Source organism: Tursiops truncatus, chromosome 9, assembly GCF_011762595.2.
Source record: "Tursiops truncatus isolate mTurTru1 chromosome 9, mTurTru1.mat.Y, whole genome shotgun sequence".
Lineage (NCBI taxonomy): Eukaryota > Metazoa > Chordata > Mammalia > Artiodactyla > Delphinidae > Tursiops > Tursiops truncatus.
Window position 1 is genome coordinate 65,379,408 of NC_047042.1, and position 27,915 is coordinate 65,407,322.

The window sequence follows — 27,915 nt, forward strand, 5'->3', positions numbered from 1 at the left end:
CTTAAAATATGCAAATTATCTGACCCAAAAACGTATTCCAAAAATTGATAATTCTCTTTCCCCGCATTTGTGTGAGAAATGCCAATTAATTGTAGAAGGGCAGAGCAACTGATTTAGTGGCAAATGTTCAGGCTTCTGGGGAGACTACAGCTCCAGCTCTGCCATTTCCCCTGTAAAATGTAATAACTTCTACTTTGGAGGGAGTTATGCATCGTAATGAGATGACACATGACTATGTAGAACATCAGAGGGCATATGCTCCCGTAGAACTGAAGCCCTTTGTCTTGCACACAGCAGGGTTCCTCTATCTAAACACTGTACCAATAAGACCTGAAAAGCAGCATGCAGCCCAGGATCTGGGGGGCATTCCTGGATGGAATCTGCATCAGCATGTTGTCCATATATCACAAAGTGCTGTGCCAACTATGAAGCCACTGGAATTATTTCCAAAAAAAACCCCAGAAAAGTCAGCTTCACGCAGCAGTAGATTCACCAACTCGGCCTTAGGGAGCACAGACCTAGTTTGTTTGTTCACTTTTCTTTTTTTTTTCTTCCAGTCTCATTGAGAAATACTTGACATGCAGCTGTATGAATTTAAGGTGTACAGCATAATGATCTGACTTACAGACATCATGAAATGACGACCACGATAAGTTTAGTGAACATCCATCATCTCATGTAAGATACAAAATTAAAGAAATAGAAAAACATTTTTTTCCTTGCGATGAGAACTCTTAGGCTTTGCTCTCTTAACTTTACTCTCTTAATTTTCACATGTAATATACAGCAGTGTTCATTATATTTACCATGTTGCACAATGCATCGCTAGTACTTATTTATCGTATAACTGGAAGTTTGTACCTCTGATTGCCTTTATCCAGTTCCCACTTCTCCCACATCTCACCTTTGGTAACCACAAGGTTGATCTCTTTTTTCGTGAGTTTGTTTGTTTGTTTTTGAAGTATAATTGATCTACAACACTATGTTAGTTCCTGTCACACAACATAGTGATTTGATATTTCTATACATTTCAAAATTATCACCACAATAAATCTACTTATGATCTGCCACCGTACAAAGATATTACATAATTATTGACTCTATTCCCCCACACTATATATTTCATACCCCTGACTCATTTATTTTGCAACTGGGAGTTTGTACCTCTTAATCTCCCTCACCTATTTCTCTCCTCGGCCACCCCTCTTCCCTCTCTGCTTTGGCAACCACCTGTTGGTTCTCTGTATCTCTGACTCTGTTCCTATTTTGTTATAATTGTTCATTTGTTTTGTTTTTTAGATTCCACATATAAGTGAAATTATACAGTATTTGTCTTTCTCTGACTTATTTCAGTTAGCATAATACCCTCTAGGTCCATCCATGTTGGAGCAAATGGCAAGATTTTATACTTTTTTTAATGGCTGAGTAATATTCCATATATATATATATTCCACATCTTCTTTATACATTCATCTGTTGATGGGCACTTAGGTTGCTTCCATATCTTGATTATTTTAAATAATGCTGCAATGAACATAAAGGTGCATATCTTTTTGAATTAGTGTTTTAATTTTCTTTGGATAAATACTCAGAGTAGACTTGCTGGGTTGTATGGTAGTTCTGTTTTTAATTTTCTGAGGAATCTCCATACTGTTTTCCATAGTGGCTGCACCAATTTACATTCCAACCAACAGTACATGAGGGGTTCCTTTTCTCCACATCCTTGCCAACACTCTCCATTGGTTGTCTTTTTGATGATAGCCATTCCAACAGGTGTGAGGTGACATCTCAGTGTGGTTTTGATTTGCAACTCCCTAATAATTAATAATGTTGAGCATCTTTTCATGTGCCTGCATGTCCTCTTTGGAAAAATGTCTATTAAGACCCTCTGCCCATCTTTTAAACACATACCTATTTGTGTTTTTTTTTAATTATGCTTTATTATTTGACCTACATGCTCTTTATGATTGTATTGATTAATTTTAAATTCTTTTCCTTTTTTTTTTAAACCCCACATTTGTTTATTTTTTGGCTGTGTTGGGTCTTCGTTTCTGTGCGAGGGCTTTCTCTAGTTGTGGCAAGCGGGGGCCACTCTTCATCGCGGTGCGCGGGCCTCTCACTACCGCGGCCTCTCTCGTTGCGGAGCACAGGCTCCAGACTCACAGGCTCAGGAGTTGTGGCTCACGGGCCTAGTTGCTCCGCGGCATGTGGGATCTTCCCAGACCAGGGCTCGAACCCGTGTCCCCTGCATTAGCAGGCAGACTCTCAACCACTGCGCCACCAGGGAAGCCCTATTTGTGGTTTTTTTTTAATGTACTTTCTCTTCCTAAAATTTCACAAAATCACTTCAGGGGACAAATATAAATTACAAAGCATTTTAACTGAAATAATTTTAAAAGCCCATAACATTTTTCACTATAGATGAAATAGTTACATCAAAGATAAAATGTCCACCTGAGAAGTCAACATATTTCACATAAACATGGAAAAGAGTTCAAAGAGCATAGAAGAGAACACAAATCATCCTCTTCAATTACTCAGGGACATTTGATTAACTGTGTTTGAAAAGATGAAGGAAGATCAAATTTTTCACTTTTTGGGGATAACACTCAGGCTGTTGACCATCTTTTTATCTTCCACCTCCAGACCATCTCCTCGTCAAAGAAGAGGTAAGATTCAAACCACTTTACAAATGGCAAAGTCCTCCTCCTTTAGGACAGAGGACAACATCTCTGTACAGCATGTGCATCTGGTAAAATTTTCAAGGCAAAAATGCTAAGAATTTTGTGAAGCACTCAGGAAGAGACTAATAACCTTGTCTCACTTTCGTCCAAAAGTCTGACTCTTAGAATTGAAACATTCACCATCATCTAACCCAGGGTGCTTTCACCCTTAATTTTAGCGGTAGAGGACTTATCCAAAGGAAACCCTCCAGGAGCCCTAACATGTGAGGAAGCTGGAAGTGTGCTTATCCAGGAAGAAGTGGGAGGCCAGAGCCTGGCTCACTGTCCCCCGCTCCCACTCACTCCCCCTGCAGTGACCTCTAAGCTCATCTTCAGAAAGTTTGGTCTCATGGAAGCACAATTTGAAAGTGACTGATCTCACATATCATACCACAGGTGAGTGAGGATGCTGAGGCCAAACAAAGTGACAAGTAGCTCGTGCAACAGTCCCCGAGATGGATGAATGAGGCCTGGTCAAACATTCAAGGGGCTCAGATAAGCCACTTCCTGGCCTCTGTGCAGCTAGAGTGATCAAATGAACCATCTGAAGCCGAAAAGACATCAGAGGATATCTGCTAAAGGTCATTTTTCTAATATAAGAAACAAAGGAACAGGAGAGCTGCTGGTGTTTCCCCTTCCTCTTTCTTCCTGTTAAGGGTGTGAGGACATAGTGCCTGGCGCTACAGCAGCCATCTTGAGACTATAAGTGTGAACAAAAGACAAAAGGCCAACATACTTAGTATGGGAGAGCAGAAGAAAAGATCTTGGGTCCTTGATGATTTCCTTGAGCTACTTAATGAATCTGAAGCCACCTGGCCCTGACTTCTGGTTAAGTAAACAATAAATGTCTTTACAGTAAGAGACTGTTGGTCAGGTCTCCACCTACCACATCTACCTAATACAAAACACTTCTCTAGGTATTTCAGAATCCGTGTACTACAATTTAAGTAGCACCTGCATTTTCCCACAAATTATTTCTAAGTTCTGCTCCCAAACGAAAGTCATGTGGAAGGTTCAAAAGCAAGGAGGAAAGACACAGCCAACTTGGAAGACAGTTGCCTCTTACAAAGCCAAACATTTAGTCCATAACATACAACCCAGCAGCCGTGCTGGAGCTATCAAGTCATAAAATAATATGGTGAATCTTAAATGTATATTTCTAAGTGAAGGAAGCCAGTGTGAAAAGGCTACAGGCAGTTTGATGCCAACTACATGACATTCTGGAAAAGGCAAAACTACAGACACAGTAAAAAGATCAGAAGATGTGTGTGTGCCAGGGGATTGAAGGCTGCGAGTGCAGGTGGAAGGGATGGAGAAGGGAAAGAGTGATGAACAGGTAGAGCACAGGGGATTCTTAAGGCATTGAAACTACTTTGTATGATACTGTAATGGTGGCTACGTGACACACGCACTTGTCAAAACCCACAGAATGTACAACACAAGGAGTGAACCTTAATGTAAACTGTGGATGTTAATGGATATTAATGTATCAATATTGGTTCATTAATTTTAAAAAATGTACCACACTCATGCAAGATGTTTCTAGTAGGGAAAACTGTGCAGAAAGGGGATTGTATATTGGAACTCTCTGTACTATCTGCTCAATTTTTCTGTAAAATCTAAAACCGTTCCAAAAAAGTAAAGTCTATTCATAAAAAAAAAAGAAAAAGGAAAGAGGGGACTGGGGGATGGGAAGAATCCCTAAAATTATCATAGTTTTCTTCTCAAATCAGTTCAGAAACTTACCCAATTTAAGGAGTGCATGGGAAGGTTTGAATGAGCATCTTCCATCCTCACCTTTCAACAAACGACCTCTCCCCCTCCCACCAAGACCCAACCCTGAATTTGACCTTGGGCGGTTCCTCCCCTTCACCTTCACTTCACTCCAAGGAATGCACTTTACTGCAGCTCCCTCAGCTTTCCAGGGCATCCCTAGGCTTCCCACTTATTTTTACTCTGATAATGACATCTCCAGAAAAAAAGGCATCGTTCAGACGCTTCCCTGCATTAATGGAAATAACAACCTAGTAAGTAATAAGTAAATTCCCCGGGTCCTTCAGGTTGTTTCTCCATAAGGGCTCTCTTATACCCTAACATTGTCCAACGACTCCTCATCTGCAGGACCCAGAATTCCAATCAGTGTTGAGATCTAGCTTCTCTGCAGAAATGTAGCAAAGACTCTGAATTCAGCATGAAAAGAAGGAGGTCTCACACTCCAGTCCCAAAAGTTTCCTGGATCTTTTTTTCATAGTTTTCTATGGACTCTGAAAGGCTAACTTAAAAGTTTAGTACTAAATAGACTGAGGTTGTAGCTAGATAACTGTTACTATCAATTACTATTTTCATCAGAAAAAACAAAATATCTAGTAAAAAAAAAAAAAAAAGTCAGCCATTACTTGGTTCAGATTTCTTCCCCTCTTTTTTCCCCCTTTTCATCTTTACTGAATAAAATGCAAATGGGTGCACTATCAAGAGTCCTCACTAAAAGTGTGGACGCTATGAAATTGGCCCCGGAGAAGGCATTTGCTGAGCAAATACTCCCTGGGGAGAAGTCACTGTGGCCAGATCACTGAAGCCTTGGTAATGGGGGCCACCAGCTGGGGAGCTGAAATGCTTGTGTTACACAGCATAACTTGGGGTGGTAATAGGATTTTATTCAAATGAATCATTCCCATAAGCAGGGCATGGGTGTTTTTAATACATCCAGACCAAACAACAAGAATGAACAGTCACTAACAATTCTTCCCAAAAGGTCAGGCTTTCTCACAATTCCCAGCCTTTGCACATACTGTTCCCTCTGCCTGAATGCCCTCCCCTCCCAGCCCGACCCAAGTCTCAGCCCCGCCCACACCCCAATCCTTGTCACCGTCACACATTATTCAGGATACAGCAGGAATGCTCCTCCTTTGAGGAAACTTGCAAGTTCCCCAAAGTGGTTATTCAGTTCTTCCTCTCTGTCCCCTATTGCCTGTACCTGGCTCCTTTCTCAGTGACTATCTGTTTGCACGTCTTTGTCTCCACTTGACAGAGGGCTCCAAAGACAGGGTCTTCCTCTTAGTCCTCTTTCTAGCTCCAGCAACGTGACTGTATGCTGCCCATAATAGGTCATCAACAGATGCCTACTCAAAACACAAATCACAGAAGAACTGAACACACAAATGGGCTTTAGCGCATCCTGCATGCAGTGGCTTGAAAAAGCCTCTAAACAGAGTCTCTTTCAGCAAGAAATATTTTTCAGCTTGACAAAATATTAACATGCATTACGTGCACCATTTAGCATAAAAATAAGCTCCCAGAGTTTAACTCTGGGGAAAGCTGGCTTATCTGCAGTTATTCTCCCAAATCACAAAATAAAACAAATATATTTCCATGTTGTTTTGACTGACACAAATACCTGTGATGAAATGGATGACATAGAACCGCAATGCTAGCCTTGTAGGTCACATGTGCTTTCATTTCCCATCTGAGGCAAGCACATAGCAATTAAACTTGCCCGTGCGTGGGGCACTGAAATCATGTTGGACATGCTTACTGGTACTCGGGATGCTGCGTTCATTACTGGGAATGAAGTTTTCAGGAAGATAGGCTTATTAGAGTCGGACCAGTTATAACACAGACAGGCAGGACCTCTTCCAGTCTGGAGGCCTTACAGAGGAGACCACGTGTCCCTCAGGGGACAGTGCCCAGGCTGTTCTGCCACGGAGGGTCAACTCTGCTGGTCTCAACAGCTAGCATCTAAGAGGCTGGACTCAAGAGGGCTGACCCCAGAAGCGTGGATCAAAATTCACTGGGGAATCCGTCCAAATAAGGAAAAGAGCGACACTTCCTTCCATTCTTAGTAATTCTCAGGTCCGCTGAGGCTGCAGGCACAATCAGGAAATTAAACTCAAGATGCAGAGGAGATGAGAAAAAAAAGCCTTAGATGCTTCTAGGATCTTATCTTTTGCTCATTACATCTTAGGGTTCATTCCATCATTCATGTATACACCTGTGTGTCCTCCTTGGTTTAGGTCCTGTGCCTAACACAATAAGTTCAGTAAAGAGCCATCCTCTTGGGGTGGCTAGTGAAAAACAATATTGCAAGGAGGAAATCTGTACTATCAAAATCTTTCATTTTTTTCTCTATACATTTCCTGCCTTCCTTGCAAATGTGAAAGGTTTCATTTGATTTGCTACTGAATTCAATATGACAAAACAATGAGGGACATAAAACAATGAGGCAGAAAAATATTCCTAGTGAAGAAAAGTAAAGGTAAGAAAGAATTAAGAAAATATTCTTAGTCTCGTTTTTTTCATCTTTAAAATATAAGTGTTGACTAGAAGACTCCAAAGTTCCTTCCAGGTTTAAAACTTGATGACTCACTAGTAATCAGGAAAGTGTGAATTAAAACCGCAATAAGATACCATGTTCACCTTTCAGATGAACAAAGATTAAACAATTCTACAACATCAAGTGTCAGAATGTGGTGTAAATAGGATCGCATATACTGCCAACTGGGGGTATAAATTAATATAACTTGTTTGGAGAACAATTTGGTCATTTACAGTAAAGTTGAATAAATTCTAGTGGGCTTTTATTCAATATCTAGGATGATCACATACATGCTCAGGGTGACATGGATAAAAATAATCACTGAGGAATAATTTTTTTATGGCAAAATTGGAAACAACTTACATACCCATCAATAGATAAATAAAATGTGATACGGTCTAAAGGTGACCCAATATACAGCAATTAAATAAAAATAAACTGTATTTATATACATGGCTGAATCTCAAAAACATTAACAAATGGACAAAAGCCAAGATGCAGAACCATATACACACACTACACCATTATGTCAACTGGGAAATACTACTATATATTTTTCAAGAATATATGTGTTTGTTTATACACATATATATATAATATAAAACCAGTGGTTCTCAAACAGGAGTAGCTCCTCCTCCGCTGGGGACATTTGGCAATGTCTGGAAACATTTTTCTTTGACATAACTTGGGCAGGGAGTGCTACTGTGGTGGGTATTGGCCAAATATTCTGGTAACTTCCTACAATGCAACGAACAGCCCCCCAACAGAAAAACTTATCTGGCCTAAAATGTCAGTAGCACGATGGAATGCAGTTGTTTTTACAAATTAATTTTTTAACTAATAATCCCCCAGCAAAAATTTAACTTTCCCACTATATGGGAAAGTGGCCACTGGCTGGAGTCTGAGGGCTGTGCTTCCTTTTCCTTAAAAGAAAAAAAAAATTTTTTTAATAAAAATCACCAGTGATTTCTGAAGTACACTTTTCTCTCCTTTGAAATAAGAGATTAAAATGTTCCCAGCACCCTCAATAAATATCTTTCATGGGCTCCAGCACTATTGTTGAACACCATTCACCAGGCCTGAAACAGGCTCACATTCACAAGGACTCCTTCCTTCCTTCTCCCACCTTGTGTTTTCTCTCTCATGACTTTTCCACTTCCTCACAGTGCTATCATTTGCTGGTTAGGAAATACCCATTGGTATTTCATCTGAAAAATTATTTGTAAATTATGTTTCAGGAAATTGAATCATGTTTTCAGTGAACTAAAGTAGGTCATTACTTAAAGGAACTTGCTAATAAAACTTTTGCAACATTATAATAATATACATATATATATAACATATAATAAAAATAATAATGCAAGCCTACTTTTATCTGCTGCATAAGGACTCGTGACTATAGTTCAGGATCTGCAGCAACAAGCCTGTCCCAAGTTCCTGAAGTGTTCCCATTTTATTCAAATTCACTAAACTGCAACTGTTTGTGTTACCCATTCAAAACCTTGCAGTGCACTCTGCAAAATTTCTTTGTACCCAACTTCTAAGAAGTAAAGATTCCTGTTCCAAACAATACATGAAGATACACGTGCTCATTCTAACTAACCTGGGACTAGAGCCATAAGTATCAAAGTCAAAAGGAAGATCAATCAATCAATAACCTTCAAACTATACTGATGCAGAGACAAAACTGCATCAATAACTCCAGGGCTAATTTTTAAAAACATATGTCTGACCAGTGGTCAATAGAGATTGGGGCATGGCAGGGTTTGGGGGAGCATGCAACCACAAAGGCAGAGCTGTAGGGAGTGTCTGTGGTGATGGATCAGTTCTCTATCTTGATTGTGGCCATGGTTACATGAATCTACACATGCAATAAAATTTCATAAAACTGGATACACACATAAAAATGGAATGAGTGCATGCAGAAACTGGTGAAATTCTAGTAACGTCTATAGTCTAGTCATTGTATTGTGAAGTCTCAATTTCCTGGTTTTGATAATGTTCTAGTTAAGTAAGATGTTACCATTGGGGGAAGCTGAATTAAGGAACCCCACCATACTATTTTTCTGCAATTTCTTGTGAGTCTATACTTAGTTCAAAATAAAACTTTTAAAAATAAAAATAAAAACATGTCGCATATGAAAAAATTATCAACATTGTGTTTCATTAGGAAATTACAAATTCAAACAACAAGATAGCACAACATACCTATAAGAATGGCTAAAATCCAAAACACTGACAACTCTACATGCTGGTGAGGATGTGCACCCCCAGGAAGTCTCTCACTCGTTGCTGGTCAGAATGCAAAATGGGAGAGCCACTGTGGAAGACGGTTGGGCAGTGTCTTACAAAACTAAACATATTCCCACCATAGGATCTAACAATCACACTCCATGGTATTTACCCAAATAAGTTGAAAACATGTCCACACAAAAACTTGCACACAAATGTTTATAGCAGCTTTATTAATTGCCAAAACCCCAAAACAACTATGACATCTCTTCAATATGAGAGTGGATAAACTGCTGTCCCTTCACACGATGGAATAGTATTCAGCCTTAAAGAGAAATGAGCTAGCAAGCCACAAACAAACAAACAAAAAACGTGGATTAATTTTATAGGCATATTTCTAAGTAAAGAAAGCCAGTCTGAAAAGGCTATATACTGTTATCCCAACTGTATGATGGCCTGGAAAAGGCAAAACTATAGAGACAATAAAAAGATCAATAGTTGTCAGTCGGGGGCGGGGAGGAAAGAAGGGAGGAATGAATAGGTGAATCACAGGGGATTTTCAGGACAATAAAACCTATCCTGTGTGATACTGGAATAATGGATACCTACATTATACATTTGTCAAAATGCATACAGCTATACAAAACAAAGAGTGACTCCTAACGTAAACTCTGCACTCTGGTTAGTAATTATATATTGTTATTGGTCCATCAGTTGTGACAAATGTACCATAATAATGCAAGATGTTAATAACAGTGGACACGGTACAGGGAGAGAGGGGATGAGAACTTTCTCTACTTTATACCCAATTTTTCTCTAAAACAAAACTGCTCTAAAATATAACATCTATTAATTTAAAAGACAGGTAAAAAACTATCTCAAGTCTATTCATAAGAAAAGCCCACTTTGGCGAAGAATAGTGAATACTATGTTGAATACCTATAGCTTCATAGAGTTTATATCTGTACCATAATTGTATCCTCATATTTTTCATATGAAAGAAACAGCCACCATGTAGCAAGGGTTAAATAAAATAATGCTTTTAAAACTGCTCTGAAAGCAATAGAGCCTACAAATAGAGGTATAACTCTAATACTATTCAGGTTACACAACAGATATGCCTACTGAGGTTGAAACCCCGTTAGAATCCAGGCAGCCTCGCTACCTGATTACTTGTAACTCTCTTAAGATATGTTGGGAAAAAAAGATGGCAATGAACACAGATAAGCCCCTACCTCTCTCAAATGCACTTCAAAGAGATTCTGCTGTTGGTGGGAGGGGAAAATAATTACAGCAGAGCCATGTTTGTGCACCCATGTTCACTGCACCATTACTCACAACAGTCGAGAGGTGGAAGCAAACTAAATGTCCACTGATGGATAAGGGGGTAAACAAAATGTGGTATATATGTACAATGGAATATTACTCAGCCTTTAAAAAAGAAGGAAATCCTGTCACATACTACAACATGAATGAATCTTGTGGACATGACATTAAGTGAAATAAACCAGTCACAAAAGGACAAATACTGCATGATTCTACTTACAGGAAGGAGTCAAACTCTTAGAAATAGAAAGTAGAAAGTAGAATGGTGGTTGCCTAGGGCTGGGGGGGGATGGAGAACAGACGATGGGGAGTTGTTGTTCAATAGGTATGAAGTTTTAGCTTTGAAATATGAAAAATTACTAGAGATCTGTTGCACAACAATATTATAGAGTGAACAGCACTGAACTGTACAGTTTAAAATGATTAAAATGATAAATTTTATGTTACTTTTTTTACTACAATAAAAAAAAGAACATTATGAAAGTTTAAACATTGATTACAAGTCTGGTTATGACACTGAAAGCCTGAGTGAAACTCTGACTCAGCAGAGGACAGAGTCCAGCACAAAGTCAGCATCATAAACCCAGGAGAAAAGGACTCTAGGAAGCTGACACAAAACAGATTTTGCAAATGACAAAAAAGTGAATAAAACAAGTTCCCTAAAACCTACTAGATACCAGAAGTTCTTGGGGGGAACTTTAGGTTGTGACCTCACTTTGAATTAATGCTGATTTTCATTAAATATCTTCTCAACTACCAACAATAATGAAAATAGCAATCATTAGTGAAGCATTAGTTTTGTGCTGGTTTACACACATCATTTCATTGACTCTTCTGACAGCCTTATATGGCATATGTCCTGGTTATTTATTACTGTGTAACAAACCATCCTAAGACTTAGGGCCTTCAAACAACAACAGTCATTTACTTTGCTCATGACACTACAATTTGGCAGGACTGGGCAGGCATGACCGGTCTAGGCTCCACGTAGAGGCAGCCAGGGCAACTCACGGGCAGCATGCTGCAGGATCCACTTTCATGAGGGCTCACTCATACGCTGGAGAGTTGAGCTGGCAGTCGGCTTGGAGCTCAGCCAGGCCTGTGGGCCAGGGGCCTCAATTCCTCCCACTTGGGCCTCTCCATGGGCAGCCTGGGCTTCCTCACAGCATGGTGGCTGGCTTCCAATAATGAACACCACACAGCAAGATGGAGATGCATAGCACTTTTATCATCCAGCCTTGCGAGTCATATAGCAACACTTTTGCTATACTTCGTTGGTCAAGGTGGTCATGACATTCCACTCAAGATCAAAGAGAAGGGACATAAACTCTATCACTAGATGCAAGGACTGTCAAAGTGATATTGTAAAAAGAACATGAGGGATGAGAGATACTGGTTTGAACATCTTCAGAAAATACCATCTACCACAGTAAATATTACCAATATCATCCCCATTTTGTAGATGGAGAAACTGAGTCTTAAAGAGGAAATTAATTCCACCCACACACACACCGAAAATCACACAGCTATTAAGTAATGGAGCCAAGATCCAACGCAGATATATATAACTCCCAGAGTCTGAGTCCTTAATTACTCTTAACTATTCTGCTTCCCACTTCCTCCACAATTCCCACTCTAATTACGTCCCTTCCAAAGGTCTTTACTTTCTTTGCATATGAAGGGCTTATTTCATGTAATTAACATGAAAATAAACTTGAACTTCCCAACTAGAGCAGTTTACTGACAGACACAGCTCTCTAAATGTTTGCTAAGTTAGGTATGTCTTCTTTCCTGTACTAAACTATGAACTTCTTGAAAGAAAGGAAGTTTAGTAAAACCTGACATCTACATGATATTTGGTTCACTTCACTGCATACCACAGGAGGTCCATAAGTGCTTATTTGAAATGTACCTACTTGTTTAAATGTCTATCTCTCCAACCCTCCACCAGACTGTGAGATACCAAAAGGCAGAGACAAAGGCCTGGATACCTAGATCACAGTAACCTCCATGCCCCACACCTCACCCCAACACACACATAGCCCTACACAGTGGACCCACAATAAATGTTATCCTGAACAAATGAATGAATGAATGAATGGCATATAAAGATGAAAACAGAATGAACAATAATCCAGGTTTATAATCACTTTCCTCATTCAAACAAGAGAAAACTAACAGAGAAATGAGATCCCATCATTGGTCCTACTGGCCTAGGCCTAAATGATGGCAACCTGACTTATATTTTGGTGGAGAAAGAAACAGTGGGTTGCGTGTTGAGAGAGAAACAGATAAACCTGCAAAGCGAAGAAGACGTTAGTGGAAAAATTTTCAGCTGCATGAAGAAAAGATGCAATTTATAGGCATCTTCTCTGACACCCTCCCAACTTGGATGCTGAGGTCAGTGCAAATACGCATGAGGAGAAGAGGAGGAAGGGAATTCATGGTTACAGATGCTACTCCATGCCAGGCCCTCTGCTAAGAGCTCAGGCTTACACTCCCACAAATACATTTTCACATAAAACCTAGAACAGCAGGAACAGGAAGTAGGGACAAAAAGTAGCATGGCATTTTACTGGCTCATAGAAAATCATTTTAAGAAATAATTGTGGAGATACAGCAACTAATTCTACCTTAGCAATATTCTAAATGGGAAATCCCACTGGTATTAATACTGATGGTCAATGGATGAATTCACTGAGCAATCATCACTTTCCACACACACAACTTTGTAAAAAAATAAATAGTCTCCCTTCTGTCATTTAGCACCCAGCTTCTGGTCTCTTCTAGGCTTTCTACATCTGCTACAATACTTCTTTATTTTAAAAAGAAATCACTGCAGCAAGCTTTACGTTCTTTCTTTTCCAGGAATGAATGGGTAAAGTAGATCGTAGCAGCAATGAAAGTGGAAAGTGGTAGTGGAGAAAAAGTAATATCTTCATGCTTTTCATCCTCAAAATTCTTTAAATAAAATTTAATTTTGCTGGCTATTGCCCTTTAAATGTGCTAAATTAGAGAGAGGTAATGCACTCTGCTTTTCCAATTTCTCTATTGTATTAAAGAGTCTCTTTTCCTGCAGTCTACAGAAAGGGCTTTTTTTGGGGGGGGGTGGACTTTAGCAGTATATTATCGTGTTGAGAAAACTACTATTCATATGACTAATAAGCATATTTTTCCTTACCTGGTTCATGAAAATTTCCCCTGTTACTTCTGGTAATTATCAAAACACTCATGTCAAAGCACAAACATTCTCCATTTCTCGGAAGTTTGCCTCCCACTCCAGCAGCAACATCGTGATGGTTTGAGGTCACATGGTCATGGATAGCTTTTAGTCTTGATTTCACACGAGAATGGTGGGCCCTGTCTTTCGTTGCTGTAACCATCGCTTTATGTTTGAGTCCCAAGTGTGTATTTAACTAATGTGTGCTCCACAGAGGGGAAAAGTCTGTTCCAACTAAAGTCCCCTCCTCTCTCTCAACCACCTCCCACCATCACCCACAAAACACACATTTTGAATAAAACAATACTAACCATCATTCAGTGCCATGGCTCAAGCACGTTATTTAAATTACAGAAAATAATTCTAACGATTAGAATACACTTTACAAAGCAATTCTGAATCCCTGAATGGGGAAGAGTTCTTCAAAAGAACAAACTGAATTCTCGAAGAAAATCGAAAAAGAATTGGATGGATCCATGGCATGGCTTCCAAACCGAGTGCCATTCTCAGCATCCAAGGTGTCTGTGGGGCCTTCCCGGGTGCTGATGGGAGGCTGCACCCCTCCCCCACAACCTCAGCCTGAGTCACTTCTGCTTTATCTCTCTTATGTAGTAAGTTTCTGCTACAGGAGAAACTTTTGAATAAATTACCAATTTTTATTTTAAATAACTAGCTTAGAGGAAGAAAATATGCTTTCGACATTATTTACACCATAGTTTACCAATCAAAACAGTCTAGCATGCCAAATATAAGATGAGTAACACTGTAGCAGAAACAACTAAAGGAAAACCACTGCAATGCAACTATTGCTTCTGCTTCTGTCATTTATTTTTTCAAGAACAGTAGTGGTTTTAAAATTATGTGTGCACATTCTTAGACACTCCTCCCTTTAAAAAGTGACTCCTACTCACTCCCCTTAGACTGGCCTTTTCTAAAACATAGAATGCTTAGGAAATGATGCTTTGTGATTTCCAAGACTAGATCATAAAAAGGATACAGCTGCCACTTGACCATCTCGATCTCAAAAGTTCACTCTGGGAGAGGCCAGCTGTCATGTCAAGAGCACAAGCACCAGCTTACCAGCTATGTGAACGAGCCACCCTGGAACAAATCTTCTAGCCTTAGTTGAGCCTTCAGATGACTTGCAGCCCCAGCCGACATGTGTCTATGACCTCAGGCCAGACTCTCAACCAGAACCCCTCAGCCAAGATGCTCCTGGATTCCTGACCCACGGAAACCATAGAAGATAATAAAGACTGTTGGTTTAGCCACTAAGTTTTGGGCTAATTTGTTATACAACAATAAATCACTAGTACGAGAATTCTTTTTTTTTTTTTAACTGCTTCACAACATTTAGACTCTAACCAAACTAGATTATTTATCCTTTTCCTAACTCTTCCTCTGTCTGAAGTCCCCATTCTTCCCCCTTCCTCCACAAACACAGGACTCCTCATCTTCCCAGGGATCTTTCCCTCCTCTCAGCCCCTTAGACTTTTCTCTGTGCCTCCCTCCACATTTGATCCTTTGTATTAGTTATTTGTATGCTTGTCTCATCTCCCTGACCAGGCTGAAAGACCAGGAAGCCTGTACTTCTAAGGAAAGTCTCCCAATCAACTTAGACTCCACACAAAATACCTTGCACAGAGCAGACACTCGGTCCATTTACTGAACATAAGGAAATACCAGTTGTTACAACGTGGCAAAAAGGTCAACCACCAAATGAACCAAGTCATCTGAAGGCATTTCTCACTTCTCAGAAGAAATCCCCAGGGCCAAAACTGACTGTCCCTGTGACATGCAAACTTACAGCCCTTAGTTCTCTTTTTCTTGCTGTCTAAAACCCCAGCCTGTCATTGAGTGAAACATCCTTCAGCACTTTTCTGAGAACCGAGGGAAAACCTGCAAGCAGTAATGTGAAAGGGTGAATTAAGAGAACTCAATTTACATTCACCGGGATATTTTAATATCAAAATAATATTAAGTGTAAATAAGAATCATACAGCAGGGAATGGGTAACATGTCATAATGGCATTCAATTTGCTAAGAAAAAATTTTTTTTTAATTTCCTTGGAAAAAACTTTTCTTAGATGTTAACAGCCAATACTAATATCTTATCAGGTCTACAGGATTGCTATATGGGAAACTGAAATATGCAGAATGCTACCTCTAAGAATGCTGCTGGAAATTTTTTCTGTGTTTAGAGGTAACTATAGAAATATTCACTGAAAATACCTGAGGCAGGGAAAAAGCCTACACAATACGTGTAGAATATCAATACATACAAGGTGAAGAAGAGAGGAGATTAATATCTTCATTAATCTAAGTTAGGGGTACCAGGTCACTGGCCACAGTGGACATTGGTTGGCTGCCTCTCAAACATCCATGCTCCCATTCACTCTTCCTAAAAAGTATCAGATTTTTGTCCTGCCATTCTTTGGTGATCACCCGGCTCATTAGCTAGGGGAATTTGCCCCTTGCCCAGCTCCAAAGTTCAACTCTGGCAGACAGAGAAAAACAAAAAGAAACCAAACCCTAAATGACCTAGGGAGTGGCTGAATCGAGCTGTTAATTAATTCTATCTTTCCCTATACCTCTAACCTTTTCACTTACATAAAGTTTTATTGTTTAAACCACTAGGCGCAGGGTCTCCTGTTACTTGCAATCAAAGTCATCCTAACTGCTAGACTGGAAAAATCTAAAACAATGCATCATGGATGCATTACGACAAATCTTATCTGCCAGAACAAATGAACAATCAAATAATTGTCAGGTGCATTCCAAAAACACTTAATACTCCTTTTTTTTCTTCTTGGAAATGGCAGTGCACATAGCATACATATATTAAAGGCCTGGAAAATCTTCTGAAATAAAAAAAAGAAACTTATTTAACTTTTTAGACCAGTTATCTAAGTTGATTTAATAACTTAAGCTAGTTATTTAAGTTGACTTTGCTATTATTTATTACGGAAAACCAAGTAACATCCTATGTTCTGAAACACATACTTTGGGCCATAGTTTTCATCTTGATAACAAGTGAGTCAGTCTCAAGGTTATATATGAAGCCTGTGAACTTCTTAATTCCATGTTAACATATCTTGCGACCCAGAGCCCTATTGGGGTATCTCCCACTGCTTTCAGCTACTGCCTGTGCAAATTAGCAGGATGCCAACTTGAACAAAACAAATTAATCAAAGTGAATCAATCCACTGTCCCGAAATTCATATTACATGGAAACGCAGAGCCCTTCTGAATCACTGGAAAGTGCTAGATTGCATCTGTAGTTCTCTCCTCAAATGCAAAGATTTGCCTGTATCTGCAATATCAAGACTGTAGGGTTAAGGAGCAGGGGATCCCAAGCCAGAATACCTGTGTTCAAACCCTGGCTCCGCCACTCACAAACATGAAACCTCGGCAGGTCTGCTTCCCCAGGTCTCAGATCCTCATTATAAAACGCGAATTCTAATAGACATTACTCAAAAGTCTAGTATGGATAGCAAAATTAAATAATAAAAATCTATCTAAAGCAGTTAGCACAGTGCCGGACACATAATAAGTGTGCAATAATGTTCACTGCTGTGTTGTAATAATTAATACTGAAAAGTAATTAATACACAAAAAGGTTTATCTTCCCAAAGATACATCAGAGCTTCAAGAGAAAAGAAACATGAATTACAGTAATAATAACTCTCAGTATGAAGTAAATGGATCCCACTTAAACATTAATCCTTGATTATTCGCTTTGGGAAGAAAAAAGAAGGGAGTATATTAAAAATAAATAGCACCTCAACAACTCGTCAACAACTCATACACCTCATAGCTACAGCATACCTTCAAAACATCTTAGAGCAAAATTCCCAGAACACCAATAGACCCACATACAAATTAAGTTCAAAGTATACTCCATAATGAAACTATAACCTTTCTAATGACCAGCATTTCAGATGATCAGCACAACTAAATGAACATGCAGATTTAAGCCTGGATTTTCAGATTTGCAACTGACTGGTACTAGAAATAAGTGAACTAACTATAGATAATTCCTTTATTGGACTTCAATCTTTAGATTTATTTAGCTTTATTTAGGCCTTCAACTTGTAGCATCTATTTTCTAAATCAGATGTGCTGCCAACTATAAAACTGATGACACCAACCTCACAAAGATGAATCAGGGAGAAAAATAACAATTTGACTTGCATTCAACTCTCAGGTTTTATCCTGATGGATAAGGTAATAGACATATATATTCTCCAAAGGGATGGACTACTGTTTAGAATCTTGGGAACCCCGTTTCTATTGAATAATTAGGTCAGCGGAATGTGGTTCAAGTTTCACACCATGACTATGCTACTTGAAAACCCCACACAACCCCAGGAAGGACCTGGGGCCACCACACACAGGGTCCAGGCATGCGGCAGCATTCACACAGACCACGATATGAACTGCACCCTGGAGCTGAGTGGTGCACAAGCCAGGTGTCTTACAGGACCACCCTGAAAGGATAGAGACATTTGCTCAGTCCAGCTAGGGGCCAAGATTTTCTAGAACTTGCCCAACAGGGTTATTTCGCATTCACTTTAAAGAGCAGCATAGGAGATTTCCATCAAGCAAATACTTGAGCAAAATCAGTGGTGACAACAACCTTGGAAGCAAAATTTGTATGCAGATGAGCCCTGTGCACCACAGCATCGAAAGAGTTAACCTCTGCTTTACCATAATGTTACTCTGTGTGTGGCTCATTCACTTCCTCAATTTCTCCATGAACTAGCTTGTGAAATCCTAGGACTGGAAGTGACTGGCCTTAAAAGCTCACCCCTACTGAGCACTTTCTATAAGCCAGATAATATCCCAAGCCTTTTCCCAGCAATCCTATAAGAAAGGCACTATTATTATCTCCACTTTACAGCCAAGAAAACTGAGACCCAAAGCAGCCTTGCTGGTGGCCACACCAATGAAGTGGGCACCCAGAACTGGATCATAGGCAGCAGTTATGGGTTGAATTGTGTCTCCCAAAAGCTATATTGAAGTCCTAACCCTCAGTATCCATGAATGTGACCTGCCTTGGAAACAGGGTCTTTGCAGGTATAATCAAGTTAAGATGAGGTCATTAGGGTGAACTCTAATCCAATATGACTGGCATCCTTTCTAGACGAGGAAAACATCATGAAAGACAGACACACATGAAAAGAAGATGGCCATGGGGAGATAGAGGTAGAGATGGGAGCTGTGCTGCACAAGCCAAGGAATGCCTGGAGCTACTAGAAGCTGGAAAAGCCAAAGAAGGATCCTCCCCTAGAGAGTTCCCAGGGAGCAAGACCCCGCTGACACCTTGATTTTGCGCTCTTAGCATCCAGAACTGTGAGAGAACAAATTTCTGCTGTTTTAAGTCACCCAGTTGCAATTTGTTCGGGCAGCCCTAGGAATCGAACCCAGCAGTCCAGGCTCTCACCGACTACTCTTTTCCCTGCCCACACTTCCACTTAACCTGACCTGTCTGTTAAAGAAGAGAAATGAACACTGCCATTCCACGATACTTTCGCAGACTTGCGACTGTTACAAGTAGAAAGTGCAACATATTTTGAACTGTCTTGAAGAGTATTTTTAAGCAAAATTGAAATGAGTATCCTACCCTGCTCCCTAACTTCCAGCCCCTCCAGCAGTCTGCAGTTCTGCTGTCCTCCAAGCGGTTAGCAACTTAAAAACAGATTGTCTTTTCAAAGCACAGTATCTGGTGACCTGGCCCAGATCACCGCAATGAGGTAAGACCCATGGGAGATTCCAGAACCTGGAACTGGATCTGCCCAGGCCCCAGGAGTGAGCAAGGCCGACAGCAAGGAGAAAGGCAGCTGAGGTAGCTGGAAGGGAGTGAACTGCCCCAGTGGAACTCTGTACCTGCTGAATATCAAGGCAAGGATGCCTTAGAGTCAGCTCAAGTAACTGGGTCAGCATCTGCAGGTCAGATTGGAAATAAGAAGCATCAGGCAAGGCCAATCAGAGAACACAGTATTCCCAGGTACAGGCAGGTAGCCAGAATCAGACTTATAAGGTGGTGTCAGTCACCTGGCTAGGGCAGGAGGCAAACTCCAGCTTCTGCAGAGGAGTACCAGGCAGGAAGGAAGGAGGGACTGGTATGAGCCCAGGGCCCAGCTCTCAGTGGGTTCTTCTAGCAAGGATGCTGGCACTTGGAACAAAGCAGAAGCCAGGTACAGAACACAAGTCAGCCAGGGGAGAAGAGCATCCAGGGTGACCTGATCAGGAGGTGTTGGCTCCCTGGTCCTGGAGACTCCTTCAGCAATCCCACCCCCCCCCCCATCTTCAAGGGCTGGGCCTGCAGGGGAGGGGAGGGTGGGGAGCACAGAGCAGAAAGCAGGCAGGCTCTGACCTAAAGTGGACTTTTCACCTCCATGAAATGCAGAAAGCGTTTTTCTGGTAGAACAAGGCTAAGGTTCCAAGCTCCATTCTAAAACTTCTCTGAAGAAATAATCCAAACCAATACTGTTAAAATACTTGTAATTACAAATCTAAATAGAAAACTATATTAATCTAGAAGGGAGTAGTCTTTTTTCCTTTGTTACAGTGCTTGGTGAACAGCAGAATTAATTAGGGGAACATGAGGCAGGAGATGGAGACTTCTGTGACGATGATGTCTGGAAATTTCAACCAATTCAAAGTTTTTAGTGGTTGGGTGGGTTTGTTTTGTTTGATCTGTTTTCCATTAAAAGCATGTTTTTCCTTTGTTGTTCTGTCAGAATTGTTGTGAAGATTAAATGTGATGTGATTGCACTTTGGAAACAATAAAGTATAATATTAGGCAAATTTAAGGCTGCAATATTGGATTTATAAGGCAGGATCAGCAGTATCATTATTTAAATAAATAAATACTATTTGCCAGATGCAGAAACTATAAAGATGAGAATAAAGTTTGGTCATTTGTCTATCACCCAGAGATGAGCAATGCTAAGGTTTTCCTAATTTCTGTGCTTTTTTAATTTACTCATGATTTACATAATTCAGATCATACTGTTTCATATCATTCTGCTTTCACTTATTATATGATATGCATTTTTCCTTGAACAAAACATTGTATCATCATTTCTAGTTACTGTAATAGTCCTTTGCATGGAGACATAATTCAAGCATTTACCTGTCATTGGCCAGTTAGAAAGCTTTCATTTTCTTACATATGGCTAATGCAGATTGAGCATCTTCAAACATAAATCTTTGCCTAGTGTGATGATAGTAAAAAACAGACAACATGGATGAAGTTCTTGCTAACTTCTAGGCACTAAGTTAAGCACTTTCAATGCATTATCCCAGCTAAGCTTGATACCAGCACCGAGTTACGTGCTTTGCTATGCCAACTGTATAAATCTGGCAGGGGGTTGGGGGGAGGGCAGAATTTTTAGTTTGGAAAAGCTAAAGAACGTGGAGTAAATGGTGGCTGGGTTCTGAACAGCCTGAATCTGTATCTACACCCATGCCCTCAGCCTCTCACAGGCATGCAAAGGCAAGACCACTGACTTAGAGCTGAAGACGTCTCACAGGCTCTCAGCACGGATAGCCAGACTACTGGCTTCCCAGAAAGGCTGGAACAGTTTTCACTCTGAAGGGCAATGTGAGGTAGCTGGCCTGGGACACCCTCACTAGCACTAAGTGCTCCATGGGGGCACCGAGCAAGTTGGGGAAAAACACATTTTATATGCAGACATCTAAGAACAGAGAGACATTTACCATGGCGCTAAGCAACCTTAATCTCCAGGGCCTCTCACTTGATTGAATCCTTCCCATCCTCCGTCTAAATAAATATTTACTTGTGTATCTAATTCTGTGTAATTTTCTAACGTAAGTCCCAGACTTGCATAAGCTTCAGACCCCACAAAACCCAAATCCACAACTGTCTAGGAAGAACAGACAGAGATGGCAGAGATGATACTAAAAGTTCCGTACACCAATTGCATTTTCCACAAGCACATGGCATAAGTACATTTCCCGGTTTCCTCTGCATTTGGCCACGCCTGTGATTGAGTTCTGGCTAAAGGAAGACAGACTATGGGTAGTGTATTGGGTAGATATTGATGCCTAGGGTGACCCCGTTGGACTTTAAAGTGATCAAAAATTACATTCTTATTGTGCTGCCATTGATATTTGGGGGTCATTGTAACGGCATTCAGCATTAGCTACGAGGACTAAAGCAAAGGCTTCACACCTTTGATGGCTCTCCTTGCATACCTGTGTCACAATGAGCTTGCTAACTTGGCATCTTTCCTTCTTATTTCTAACAAAGCAAGTAAAACTGATTTGCTTCAATTATGCACACTTACATCCGACAGCCTTAGATTTCATCTCTGGGAACTCCTCTGCCACGTGGTATGCAAAAGTAAAGCCGAAAGCCATAAGCCACGTCTTCCTTTTAAAAACACACTCTGAGCAGCAGAGACTCAGCTCCTAAGGAGGAGACAGAGTAAGTGGCAGTTACTTAGTTTCCCCCAAACACTTTAGAATCCTGAGTTTTCTGTGAAGGAGCACAGATGTTCATATCTCTGACAACAGCTAGAAGCTTCTTGCCAACACATGAGCCCATTTCAAGAGAAAAACAGACACAAATACCAAATATATGCCAAATTCTCTCTAAATAGCTTTCTCTCCCTATTTCTTTATTTTAGCCAACTTGACTCTTCCTACCATACCCACCACATATTTTCTGATTTCTTAGGGCACGTACATTTTGCAGTTATCAGCCAAGAGGGCTCAAGATTGCTTGTACTCTTCAGAGACCTACTCTCTTCTACATCCAGCAACCTCCTCAAGCACCTTATCAAGATAAATATCACAGTTCATTTGGGCCACAGTGCTGTTTCCCCAGAAGCCAGGAATCTTTCCCTGTGAGGATAGTCCTCCAGATTTCAAAGCTAAGCAAACTCAAAGCTGGAAACCCTCTACTATAATCTCATCCTCTAAACTGCAGGCAGTTCTGAATCTATCATCTCATTTCAACCCCAGCTTCTTTGGGGTTGAATATTCAGCAAGTGGATGAAGTTGCAAAAGGAAAGAATGGAAAATTAAAGGCTTTTTCAAAATTGGGAGCTGCAACTGATTTTTCTGAATGCTCTTCCAACAGGCAAAGATGAAAGAGCCATGCCTCATAAACAGCAGCAGGAGAGGGCCTGCCAGAAAGGTTAACCACTTTCATCGGCCAAAATTGGCCCCTGCACTTGGGGCTTACAAATGCACTGGGATTTAACCGCAAGGAGCTGGAGCCAGTAAGGATGGGCAGAGGTGTTGCTGACCTGAGTGAGACCAGGGAGCCAACCTACGCTCCCAAAATGCAGGCAAGAAGTGCCTCTGTCCCCATACAAATGATGATGCTTAAAGACTGCAGCTCGCAGGGGCTTCCCTGGTGGCGCAGTGGTTAAGAATCCGCCTGCCAATGCAGGGGACACGGGTTCGAGCCCTGGTCTGGGAAGATCCCACATGCCGCAGAGCAACTAAGCCCATGCGCCACAACTACTGCGCCTGCGCTCTAGAGCCTGAGAGCCACAACTACTGAGCCCACGTGCCACAACTACTGAAGCCCGCACCCCTAGAGCCCGTGCTCCACAACAAGAGAAGCCACCACAATGAGAAGCCCGTGCTCCGCAACCAAGAGTATCCCTCGCTCGCCACAACTGGAGAAAGCCCGCACGCAACAATGAAGACACAACACAGCCACAAATAAAAATAAATTTAATAAATTTAAAAAATAAAAAAATAAAGAATAAAATAAAAATGTCCAAAAAAAAAAGATTGCAGCTCACAAATCCAACTGCATTGTGCAACTGAGATATTTGTGGCCTAGTCTGGCTGGTTAGCTCTAATGGTTAGACCATCTGGCTAATAAGATTACAGCCAGTCCCAGCATAAGAAAATTAGCTTTCCTCTATTTCAACACAACAGATTCATCCTTATCCCAACTTGAAACAATTTCACAAGGCAAGCAAATAATATTTATTGATTACCAATTACATATATAGCATCCAGAGAAATAAATTCAATAACAAGAGGAGTTTGCATTACTTATCGAAGTCTTTTCCAACCCTGAAAGTCTTATTTCTGTGAATTTAGACAAAGAATTTACATCTCTCTGGCCAAGAGGTTGGATGTTATTGGCTTAACTCATCAGACTTTTCCCCCCCAAATCTGTGCTTCCTTTTGGCCTAAGGGACCTGGTACAAGTCCCAACACATCAACAGCATTAGTAGAGAGAAGCTCATGTGGTTTTCCTGCCTCTTTTAGAGGATTCAACTGTTGGCAGGAATATACACTTTTAGGGAATTTTGTTTAGTCATGAAGCAATTAGCTTTCATGACTTTAAATGTTTTGGTGGATTTTTAAATGCTTAAACAGGTGTACGAACAGACAGATGAAGCAGACAACACCTGCCTTCCTATTTAGGTAAAGGGTTTTAGAATTAGTTAACTGATTGTAAAAACTCTAAAATGTGTTCCAGTAATGATGCACTATATGATTTCTTTAGAAACAAACAAAATTGGACAAGCATGATGCCACACTAAGTTAGGTCACAGGGTCTACGGCACCTCCAGAGAGCATTTCAGAGCTCCTTTCCAGGTGTGGTGGGCAGCACTTAGATACTTTCCTATTTATAGCTCCTAATAAAAGCTACCATTTATTGGGCACTCCTCATGTGTCAGGCCTGTTAAGCACTGCATAGCATCCTCTAGAGGTCTGTATTATTATCTACATTTTACAGCTGAAGAAATTGAGATTCAAAAATATCACATAACTTGCTTAAATTCCCATATCTAGTAAATGGAGAATGTGGGATTCAGGCCTGGCTCTTTCAAGCTCCAGGTATCATGCTCTTTGACCTGTACCAATGTCTTCCACATTACAGCTTATTTCCTAAAAATATGGAAGGGAAAAAAGTCCACCATTTCCCTTCAAGTCATTTTTCTATGTAGTCAGGCATTCCTCTCATAGCCTACAGTAAACTCCTACAGATACGATTAAGCTTGTGTCTCTTTACCTAACCACTTACAGCTTTGCTTTCACTTCTGAGGCTAAATAAAACTTGCAGCTTCCCATTTTATATTACTTCTAAAACATCTATCTCAATTCTTAACCTTTTTATATAAGTATTTTTTGGCCTTTTTTGCCCAGAAATAAATGTCTGATTATGCTGTGATCCATAAAGCCACGTAGAATGAAATAAACAATTCCTTCTCAGGGAAATACCCGCTTGGGGAAACCTAGATTTCCCATGAGAAACCTAGAAATGAGTTTGATAGACAGTGTCAGGTTCATTTCCGTTTCTCTTCTTTTAAATCATAAGTGTCCTCTACCAGAGAGGTTGCATTTCTAACCATTAAAATACCCCTATCTGAAATTCAGGATACCCTTCTCCTAAATTAAATGCTCTGCTTGAGATGGAGTATTGCTTCCTGAGGGCTATGTGGGTGGAGCTGATGGGTGAGGGCCCCTCAGAAGCAGGGAGCCCCCTGTGGGATGCAGAGCAAGGCCCAGCATGGCACCTCCCCCTTTCCCAGGACAACAAAGCAAACTGTAAAGAGCCATGAGCACCAGATCATCATTTCCTCCATAGCAAAATGATCTTCCTCAGTCTCAAATCCCTTAGAGAAGGAGATATGCAAGTGGAAAAGCCATTTGTTTGTTGACCTTATTTATCTTCCACCTGGGCAGCTCAGAACCTCTAGCCCAGTGGACTCCCCAGTGGGCAGCCATTTTTTGTATGCTTGAAATGTACGACGCAACAGAAGCTATGCATCCCTCCATGAGTCCTCTTCAGTATTCATGAGCAGAGATTTACAAGGCCACAGTGTGCTATATAGTTCAGAAAATCACCAGATGGACACATTGCCCAGTACCCACAGGTAGTTCCTCCAAACAGAAGCTATGAAAGGCTAGCCATCTGATAAGATTCTGTGTCCCATCTCTATTGTAACTAAACAAACTATATCCTACTCAGGAATCTGTCCATATTAGCAATTTGGGTAGAGCCTTAGAGATGCTGGCACTGTAGCAACATGGCCAAAAGCCCAGGAATCAACAAACAGATGTGATATGATAATTCTAGCCAATGAAACAATTTAGCAATGCTGAGAAACCTATAGAGATGATTTTCCAACATGACTGCTTTCATAAATAATCTGTCTTCTAAGGACTGTCTAAGGTCAATGGTTTCAGAATTGGCTTTTTAGCAAGGATGACCAGTAGACTCACTTCAGTCTAGGGACCTCTGCAACATTTTGTTTTTAACGTACCAAAGAGTAATACACACCAAAATTGATAGCAATTATAGTTACATACACTAGATGTATATCCATTGAATGAATAAACTAATGACACAAACTCTGCCAACAACTAGTTTTGACTTTGGCCAAGTCATGGGCCTCCGATTTCTCACGTGTACAATGAGTTAAAAGGATTAGGTGAGATCACAAATGGGTGCTCCACAGAATAATGGTTCTACAAAATGTGATAGGTTTTATTTGGAGAAAGAGGGAAACTGTGGTTAACTGAGTTTGAAAACCAACATGTTACAGAAGAAAACAGATCTCTGACTGGAGGCTTCTCAGCATTTAACATGCTAATTCATAGAGAATCTCCCCAAGAAAGTCTTACGAAAGTCACCCACTCCAACAAGGCTACAAAACCCTTTAATTCACAAGGGTTTCCGCAAGTCTCAGTTGGTGCCTGGTGCCCAGCAGTTGAGCACACTTTTAAGCTCTCAACAAATATTTGCTCCGCAGGTCTTCAAATCTCCTAACAAAAGGATCCCTTCTTCAAGGTCTTCTTTGATGTTAACTATTCTCATTGACCTAAGATCAGCTGACATCAGTCCATCTTTCTCTTCGGTTCTGCCTCTTTCTGGCTCTATGACCTTGGGCAAGCTATTCACCCTCTCTAAACTTTTAGTTTTCTTATCTATAAAATAAGAATATCAATAGTAGTTAACTCAAAGGACTGTAGTGAGAATTAAGTGAGATAATGTGTATAAATCACTTTGCATCACACACAGTAAACACTCAATAAAGGTTAGCTGTCCTTGTTATTATTCACTAGTGTAACACACTGTTTGGATTTCTGTCCCAAAGTCACCACTAAGCAGACTTTGGCATGTTGGTCCCTATCTAGCCTTATCACTGGCAAAAGGCAGACTTTGGATTATATCAGCGTTTCCCAAACTCTAGCTCTTCAAAGACTATTTTCCAGCCCTATTTTACTTAATATTCTCTTAAAATTATTTCCCCTTAGTCTCACCCTATGCATGAAAATCTGTGAAATCATATATTTGATGCGCTTGTTACCTTTTTCCAATATGCATTAAAATGAATGAACAATTATTTAAATACCTTTCAAAAGCCAGCATTAATACCTAAATCATCTTCAACACCACACACTGGGAAGTAGTAACTCAGGATCTCCAAGATCCTTTCAGTAAAAGATGAGATATCATCTCTCCTGAAAAATCACAAACAAAGCTTGGCAAATGCCAACCACCACCCAGCCAGCAAGGAAGCATCATGGTTCAGACCATCGAAGGGAGCATTTTTAGAAACTCGATTCGAATCATTTAACAGCAGGAAATCAGAGATGACAAAGGGCATGGAGTTGCCTGGGACTTTCCAAAGCAAGAATGACCTTCAGAATTCTCTCCCAAGTTCAGATACATGTACTCTTTTCCTCTGTCAAGCAAATTAACGTGTGTACTTATTTGGAACAAAATGGCTTGTCAAAATGGACAACGATCCTCTAGTTCAATTCACAAGAAAAAAAATGGCATCTCTAGGATGTGCTACATTAGCTGAAGGTGGGGAGACATTTTTAAGATATGTTTCGGGCTAAGACTTTTTCGAATTCCACAACTGAAACTCACAAAAAGCATATAACAGGCATAAGGACACCCAGCCAAGAACAAGAGCACCTGCTCTACCCCCATCCCACCCCCAGAAAAAGCACATGTTGAAGAACTCTAACACTCAGATGAAATAACCCCCAGTCACCTCACCCAGGCTGGCAGCAACCAATGCTGAAAATGTGTCACAGCTCCCTCCAATGTAATGTCACCCTCCTTCAGACATGAGCAA

General features: G+C 40.5%; 1 protein-coding gene across 6 annotated transcripts in view; it reads right to left on the reverse strand.

Annotated features, from left to right (window-relative positions):
- ELMO1 (engulfment and cell motility 1) overlaps positions 1–27,915 on the reverse strand; it is a 550,854-nt gene that overhangs the window by 503,663 nt on the left and 19,276 nt on the right. The window contains exon 2 of one of the 6 annotated variants that reach the window (XM_073809831.1): positions 22,132–22,255. The exons of 4 other annotated variants lie outside the window; for them this stretch is intronic. The gene's annotated coding sequence lies outside the window, so the exon portion shown is untranslated. Of the gene's footprint in view, positions 1–14,893; positions 14,914–22,131; positions 22,256–27,915 lie in introns of those variants that run through there. One more of the 6 variants, XM_073809834.1, reaches the window with a different exon arrangement.